The sequence below is a fragment of the Crocodylus porosus genome, unplaced genomic scaffold, assembly GCF_001723895.1.
Source record: "Crocodylus porosus isolate Cpor-Errol unplaced genomic scaffold, CroPor_comp1, whole genome shotgun sequence".
NCBI classification, from domain to species: domain Eukaryota; kingdom Metazoa; phylum Chordata; order Crocodylia; family Crocodylidae; genus Crocodylus; species Crocodylus porosus.
Window position 1 is genome coordinate 53,528,099 of NW_017728949.1, and position 9,194 is coordinate 53,537,292.

Here is a 9,194-nt window from a genome sequence, read left to right on the forward strand (position 1 = left end):
GCACTCTCATGCCCAGGCAGGACATGCTGCAGTCCTGGGTGCAAATATAAACGCTGAGCCTCGGAGAAATAAACTCCTGCGTGAACTGCATCGGAGTTGATTTCTTTGCCCTAATTGCACGTATATATGCACCCACCAAACAAACTATATCTAGAGATCGTATGCAGCTGTTACAGGGGTGGGCAATTATTTGGGCTGAAAGGGCACTTAGGGGGTTTTGGTGAGCCGTTGTGGGCCGGGGGTGCGGTTCTGACCTGGTCCGGCGCAGCAGAGGGGTGGCACTGACCAGGTGCCGTGGGGGTGGGCAGTTGATCCTGTCTGACCCGGGACCGTCCACTCCGCACCCACCACCGGGGGCACTGGACAGAGTGTGTGGGTGGGCAGGGTCTCCATGGAGACCAGCATGTGCTCGGCCAGGCCGGGCAGGGAGCAGCTGCGAGGTCCATGCCGTGCCAACACAGCCGTGGCCAAAATTTATTATAGGCCTCAGTTCAAAGCCTACTGGTCTGGTGTCTGCATCCCCAAACCAGCCCCATGCTGGGCACTGACTGCCAGGAAACTGGGAGCACCCCTGCCCCATGGAGAAGGTGTCTCTGAGCCTGCAGGACACCGTGGAGACACGATGGGTTGGCGTGCGTGCACTGATGCTGCCAGATCCCTACCTCTTCTGTGCCCCAGCAAAACATCACGGCCCAGGGTGGTCAGTGCAATGACCACAGGCATTTTAAAATCAGAAATACCAAAAAAAGAAATGAATGCATCTATAAAAACCTCTTCAGAGTTGTCACTGGCATCTTCCTCGTTGCAAAAGTGTCCTGCACCCTACCCCGCGGGGATTTTGTCTTGGTCTCTGCAGGTTTGAGCTGCCTCTGGAGGTTGTACCTGCCCAGTTGCATTCTTCCGCTACTTTTAACAACTCTCTGCTGTCGCCCAGCACCAGCCCCATGCAGCCAAAATAGTCCTTGCCAGGCTACGCGGATTGGATCCTGAGATGCGCTTACATAGGCCCCAGGCTGACTGGCCATGCACCAATCCAGCTGTCAAAGTAAAAACTCACTCCCGGATGGCTTCTTGGGGGCTTTGCCTGCATATCCTGCCAGGCCTGGGCTGTTCCCATTCGCAGCGTCATGGGGATTAAAAACGGAGAAGCCTTACAACCATCCTCCCACCTCAGCAGGGTCATCCCCTAATTCAAGCTGCAGTGCTTTGCCGTGCCCCAGCATCTGCCTCCACCTCCCTTTCCAGCCTGCGGTCCCTCTGTCTCCCACGTGCCCACAGCCATGCCTTTCTCGTTGCATGTGATATTCTCCCTGTTAGGTCTCTGTGCAGCCCCTGAGACCTCCAGTGTTGCTGCAGCTACTGCCAGCTCAGCCATTTCCTGGCTTTCCACGCCGGAGGCAGAGATCTTTATCCAGGCTATTCACTCCAAATACCACACAGCTGTAGTGCTGGCTGGTTCCTGTCTGTCTCCTCATCTATTGTCTCAGCCTACAAAATGTCAGCAGCCACATGGAGATCTCTGGAGGAGCTGCTGCTGCCCCGTAGCTGAGCAAACCTCCTGCCCTATCTCCACAAAGGGACAACTGTTCCCTGCTCTCAGCTCCGTGCAGTCAATGGGGTTACACCATAGATTTGCAAAGGCCTTATGCTCCCTCCTTGCATGGTCCTACGGTGGTGGGGGCAGCACGGACAAGGAGGAAGGTATCATCTTTGTCCCATAGATTTGCAAAGGCCTTATGCTCCCTCCTTGCATGGTCCTACGGTGGTGGGAGCAGCATGGACAAGGAGGAAGGTATCATCTTTGTCCCATCAGGTGTGAACAAGGCTCCTCAGGGTCGGAAGATCCACATTTGAAGTGGTGTAGGTTTGGGGGAAAAGGCAGTTAGGCACTTCCTACCACCTCTCGTCTGGCAGTGGCCTGGCTGTGTCTCACCCCTTGGATGCTGACCTTACCATGGGTTCATGCTTGTGCTCTGCCTGTTCCCAGGCCTTGAAAAGAACCCAAAATGTTCCCCAATCCTCGGTTCCCAGGGGTGCTTCACACAACAGCCCTCTCCAGGGCACAACCTGGTATTTGATTTCAGGTCCGAGCTTGGGCCAGCGTGCTAGGAAGACCCGAGAACAAAATGGAGAGATTAGGGGTCTACAAAAAACATGACGTCTGAGGACAGGTTGAAAGATTGAGGAGAACTGAGTCTGGAGATGAAAAGACAGAGCAGGGACTTGATGACAGTCATCAGAAAGGATTGTTATAAAGAGGATGGAGATCAATTAATCCCGGTCCTCAGGGAACAGCTTCAGCTGCAAGGAGGGAGAGAGGTTGAGGTTAGAGATTAGGAAGAACTTTCTAACTACGAGGGAAAGAGATTTCTTAGTGAGGTGGACAGCTTAAAACTATCACTGGCAGCTTTTTGGTACAGCCTAGACACGTGTTTGTCGGGGATGCTTTAGACAGGGACGTTCCTGCCTTAGGCAGGGACTTGCAGTAGATGGCCCACCCACCCTAGTTTCACAGTTGTCCATGATGCCCTTCCTTGCTAATCCAGACTCCATTTGAAGTTGCCAACTGGAAATTTCCTCTCCCCGTGCCTCAGTTTCCCCATACGTATATTAAGAATGAAAATATTGAACTTGCTTGGGTAATGGGACCTTTAATTCATGAGCGGCTCCAGGGCACTTTGAGGTCCTGGGAAGGATGGAAATAGAAACCAGTGCAGTATATGACAGGCCTGCGTGGTACAGGGGGGTCCCCACCACGTGGCACAGTTGGGGGACCCAGGTGACACGGCGTGGGTTTTTAAGGGTGTTTTTAAGCCTCCCCAGAGGCATTGGGTGTTGGCTACAGCTAAGGCTGAGGACTTCACCTTGGTATGCCAATTCTCCTGCTAGGAGCAAAGGTGAAAGTTCATGGCTAGAGGGTCTTGCCCCTCCACTCAGGGTCAGACCGATCACCACATTTGGGGTCAGGAAGGAGTGTTACCCCATGCGCTGATTTTTATGGACTGTGGAGGTTTTTGCCTTCCTCTATAGTGGGGGATGTGGCCCTCTTCCCCGGGACCACTTACGTGTATATGGACAGTATTGCACAGAAGCAGGACACTGGCTGCCGTGATTCCCTGCTTGACCGGGCGCAGGCTCAGGCGTAGGTCTATGTTGTGTCAGGGTGGAGGGTGGTCTAATGTAGGGTTGAGATGATGGTTGTATAGGGCTGGGTTGGACAGGGCTGGTCCTGCCTTGGGCAGGGGTTGGACTAGATGGGACCTCTGGAGGTCCCTGCCAGCCCCCCTTCTCGATGACTCCCATGGAGGGGCGGTGGGGGGAGTTCTGCTGCTCATGTCCACCCAGAAGTTGGACAACCCTGTTCTACATTTTATGAGATTTATACCCCACCTTTTACCATCACCCACTTGCCTTGTAGTAACGCTGAGAGATTAGTGCATTTGCAAAGCAGAGCAGATGGGCATCCTCCACAGCTCCCATTGACTCGAGCGGCTTTGGCACCGGCTAGCGTCAGGAGGGCAGGGGAGGAAATGCCCCTCCGTACCCGTGGCATCTGCTAGAACGTAAATGCCAACATCAAAAACGCAGCGTTCTCGCGCCCCGCGGGTCTGCTGCGGATGGGAACCGGTGGGCTTTGTACGGGCACGTGAGTGGGAGCTGAGCACCCAGATGCTTGTATAAGACGGTCGGTCTTCATCAGGCAGGTTTCCTTTCAACCCTTTTGGTGCCCCTGAATCCCCTCTCCACCTGGCCCTTTTGCCACCCAGGTAACCTTGAAATGTGGAAAGGTAGGACCCGGGCAGCCAGCTGTGAAGGAACCGAGTGGGGAAGAGGGATGGTTGCAGAGGTAGCTGCACTACCCTTGAGGATGTGGAGCTCCGGTCCGGGGAGGTCTCATGCAACGGGTTCAGTGCGCTCCTGCTCCCGAAGTGGCTCCTTCCTGGGCTTCTGTCTGGACAGAAAAGTATCTTTGAAATACCATATTTTCTGGCATGCCCTGGAATAAAATATGCACTTTGTTTTTGAAAGGCAGAATGACAGAAAAAAAGAGATTTCCTTGTAATAAGTAACTAAGCAGCCACAACAAGGGAGCTGAGCCTGCTTGTTGTTCTGCTCCTGTGAATCCAGAGCAGGTTTTACTTCCACTTTTGCCCCCCTCAACAGCAGAAACTGCTCTTACCATTGTTTTTGCATGTAATGCGAACTCATGTTTCCAGCTGCTGTTTTTTGAGGGGGGGAGAGCATGGTGTATATGAGAAAATATGGTAATTAGCATGTGCCCAGGGATTTTTGAGATCTGGGAGGTGTTGCCAGCAATATCAAAAAAACTCAACTACTAGGCGCTCACATCACGTTGCTGGTGGAGGCCGTGGAGACAGGCATAGCGAACGGGAAGAAAGCTGCACCCACATTTCCTCAGGGGCTCAAGCAGGGTGCAATAGGGTCAGACTCAGGCACCATCGAGGTGAAAGACTGTGTCTGAAGTGTTGCCCGAAAATTGCTTATGAGGGCAAAGTGGCTGCTTGGGAATCCATCATCGCAGAGGTGGAGAGACAGGAGTTCAGCTATAAATTATAATTGTTTAAAAAAACAACCCCATGTATGGCCAAGACTGGAATTCTGTTCCCTATCCCCCACTTTCTTCTACCGGCTCTGGCCACTTCTTCCCGGCCTTTTGCAGACCAATGGTCAGAGGGAGCATGGAAGATCCTAAAATCCTGTGCAAATAGGAAGCACTTTTACCCTGCCAGAGACACTACAGAGATTGCTAAACTGTTTCCTGCCCCCCGGCTCACTGCAGTAGTCTCTGCTGTACATTTACATAAGCTTCAAAGCACTTTATAAAATATACAGGCTCTGGGCCCTCACTCAGGGAAGAGGTCCATTGACTTCAGAGGGGTATTTTTGGACTCCAGGATTTTGCTAGATGCACAATATGTAACGGCGCAGGGTTATATAAAGGTTTTATTGGCATGAATTTACGATGGCCATCTAGGATGATCAGTTCAAGGTATATAATAACTACAAATAATCCCCTGGCCCTGCCATTTGTTACCAGGAAATCAGCACCACGCCAGTGACAGATCTATGAATCACTTCACCCAGCAAGTGGGGACAGCCACCTCCAGAACAGTTGGTGGTTAGTCACGCATAGCAACGGTACACAGCTGTTTAGGGCTAGACATAAAGAACAGCACGGCCAGCTCCATCTCCAAGGGACAAGGAAACGTAGACTTGTGCAGTTGTGTTACCTCACTGAAATCTGGGGAATGATTTTGCTCTCATGATAGTGAAAAGTACTATGGGACCTTTCCCAGCCCATGACAGGGGTGAAGTCAGGGCCTCTTGGATAAAGTCAGGTTGTCCTGACATGGATGGTTGAAAGAGCGGCATAGTGATGGATAGGACATGGGACAGGGGATGGGGACTTCTGCGTTTTGTGCCACCCCCCATGTCATTCGACTTGCTGTGCAAGTCTTGCTTTTCTGTCTGTGCCGGGTATTAAGTGCAGGGGTGGAGGGCCTGGCACAGATGTGTGAGCCTGGGCGGCTCCATCTCTTTGTTGCGCCCTGGAGTGCAACTGGGTAGCAGGCCCTGCCCACTGGCTGCCTGTTCATTCCCCAAAGTAAAGCAGCTTCACAGCGCACCCCAAGGCCACCTCACCAAGAGCTGCAAGGAGGAGAGCCCTCCTGCACCCACGTTTCCTCAGGGGCTCGAGCAGGGTGCAATAGGGTCAGACTCAGGCACTGCCGAGGTGAAAGACCGCATTTTCTCACATACAACACACCTAGGTTTTGAAAGGCACAAAGAAGAAAACAAGATCTTTCCTTGAACGTGCTGGTGTGTAGCAGTAAGTAAATGAGTAGCAGCATCTACTCCCAGTGCTGCTCTCTTGAAACATGTGCAGCATTACTTTTGCTTTCCTCCAGCAGGGACTTAGGTTGCAGAAACTGCTATCACTGTACTTCCTTGATTATAACGAGCCCCCCAATTTCCAGAGGCTAATTTTTTGGGGGGGGAAGTATGTGTTGTACGTGAGAAAATATGGTAGGACTTGAGCCTCAGGCTGTCTGTCTCGGGCACTGGTCCACACTCAGTGTGTTGCTTCATGCTGAGATTTGCTGCACATGGGGTGAGAGTGAATGGATGTGGTATGCTTTAGAGCAACAGTCCCAGGTGTGGCAGGTAGACAAGTCTTCAGGGAGCACCCGCACCAGCTACAGCCAAAAGTGCTCTCAATGTGGAGTATCGGACATTCAGCTTCACAGAGGGCATGTCTACACGTGCATTTAAGCGCACCTACATTTAATGCACATTATCTTGATGCGCATTAAATGGATTTAGGCAGGCATCTACACGTGCAAGTGTTAAAGTGCATTCACGCTGTGTGCGGACTGGCATACAGTCCACGCATACAGCATTAATGCATTTTTACATGTCTACATGTATGTTAATGCACTTTAACTATTTGTGCATAAATTTGCATTTGCAGGTATCAAATTTAGGTGTAATTAGCCCCAAATCACCATTTTTAAAACATATTAAGGGTGTGCACTTGTAGATTCACACCCTAATGTGCCTTAAATTTAGGCTAATGCACTTTAAAGCATTTTGTGTAAACGCACGCAGGCTGTACAAACCATCAGATCTCAGAGTCACTGAAGTAACTTTACTGCCTGGTATATTTTCACCTGTTTGGCATCAAGTAATTCCTGGCTCCTACTTGAGCCTAAGTGTTTTATAAAGGTTGTAATCTCCAGGTTAGTGAAGGCACCTGTTCAAGAAAGGGTGTATTAATGCCCAAATCCTTGTGGCACCTGGCTTTTGGGTGAAACTGCAGCTTTTGCTGGTGATATATAGCGAGATAGCATCATCTGAACATGCCAATAGTCTGGCAGTTCTCCTTTCCAAATACCCAGCTAATATTCTGAGAGCTTTTCCCCTTCCGGATCTGGATGCAGTTTGTACAAAAGGTGCCACACAAAATCAAGTGGCATTCTCCTGAGACAACAGCAGCAGCTCAAAGCCAAGGTGTGCTGCTGGGTGTCGTGCAGCTGTGATTTTGTGCCATTGCTTCCATTAAGCTCCCATGTGTGAAAATCTTTGGCAGGTGCATTCAGAACAGAACGAGCAATCATCCAAAGGAGAAATATCTTATTTAAAACCGGGTTTGTGCCGAAATGCAGGAAGTGCCTAACAACCTTGCTTGGTGAGCTCTCTGGTTAATAATAAATAACATCAGTCCAAGACAGCATCTAGCTTTTTTGTTTAAATTTGTATTTCTGTGTGGCTTTTGCCTCTTCACAGAGCTACAGATCCTCCAAAGGGTGTCAGGAAACTAGTTTCACTTATCCATTCATACTCAGATCATGGTAGCGACAAAAACCATGTCACATGTGCCAGGGAAAATGTCAGTGTGTGGCAGAATGCCATCTCTGTCTTGTCCCAAACTGTGCTATCAGGAGGATGACCAATCTGACAATTTGGTTACCATGGTCACTGCAGAGGGCAGACACCCTTGGCCCCTTCCTGTAAAGGTAACCCTGAGTTGTAACCTGAGCTGGATACATTCCTGAGGAAGGGGGAAACCTGCTCTCCCTGCCTATGTGACTGGCCTCACACATCTGGGTCGGGGCTTAAATTCCCTACTGTTCTAAACAATGCCATCGTGACTGGGAGGGGGCTAGAGACCCTGCCAGTCTACACGGCAACCAGTGAAACCTGGCAACCAGTGATGCCAGAGACGTCGTGGAGTCTTCTTCATTGGACATTTTCAAGAAGAGGTTAGATACGCATTGGTCAGGGGTGAATTCAAGTAGCAGTGCCTGGAGTGCACTCTGGGAAACGAATGGTTGGAAGCCCAGGCCCTCCACACAGACGTTGCTCAGAGATTATGAGACAAGCTCGGCACTCCAAAGCAGTGGAAAATGAGAGCAGCCCATGCTCCACAACTGGTTTGGTTATGGAAGTAGACGAAAGGAGCTGGGATGTTCTTGGAGGGAAGGATCTTCTTGGAAGGAGAAAGGGGAGTTCTGGGTCCTCAGCCGAGGTCTGTGAGGTGTGGAGATGTGCTTGCAGTCCCCAGGGTGCAGTGCAGAGTGCAGGTGTTGGCTTTCCCATGCTTCTGGGCTTTGCTGTTGTCACACAGAGCTGGGTGTTGGGGATTTGTTCACCTTCCTCTTGGCTGCAGCCAAGGCTGTGGATTTCGACTAGGGTTTGTCCATGCTCCTTCTGGGACTAAACACCTGCAAGGTCCTGGCTAGCGGGTCTTGCTTCTTTGCTCAGGGTCAGATTCATCAACACATTTGGAAGGAGTGTTACCCCACAATCAGATCAGCACGGGCTGTGGTCTGGGTTTTGCCTTCCTCTACAGCAGGGTCCTCGTCCTTGGATCTCCCGTGTATTTTAACAGACTCCATGGTGGCATTGCAGCAGCAGGGCACAGACAGTCCTTGTCTGGTTAGCATGTCCGTGGTGTTTGGGGCCTTTGTGCCTGGTGGTGGTGTGAGAGGTTGCTCGCGCAGTTGTGAGAACAGGTTAGGAAAACCACTTGTCCCGGACGGTTTGTCAGGGGCGATCCTGCTTGGAGCAGGGGTTGGGCTAGATGTCCTCCTGAGATCCCGTCCAGCCCTGCTTTCTTACTACGATTCTTCTCTTTCTTTGCCAAGCTCATCTGGTCCATTGTGTTTCCCAACAAATATTTGCTTTTTCCTAAGCCATAATAGCAGTGATAATGCTAGCAACCTCTCCCTGAAGAGCAACCCTTTGATAACAAACCAGCGGGTATTGCCCTGTCTTCCAGAACAACCGTATACCAACAACAAAACCTGCTCGCGAAGAAGGAAATTTTTCAGTAGGAAAACACATTTCTGGGCGGCTGCGATACGTGTCGTCGAGTGAACAGAGAGCGGGTAGGGAGGAAGAACTGGAAAATTATGAACAATACCCCGACAGCGTCCCTTTGAAAGTCATTTCTGTTTATCTCAGCAGCGCACAGCTCGCCCAGTCCTCCGCACGTTGCTTAGATGCGATGCTCCATTTGTTTACAAGTCTCTGAGCATCCCTTTCGTGCACAGCAATCACCATCTTTCTGTTCGGCTTCCTCCGAGTGGGGAAGTGCAAAGAGGAGCTTTACAATGGAGTTCAAACGCCCTGGGGATCAGAGTGTAGTAGCTTTATCGCAGGCAGCGTTG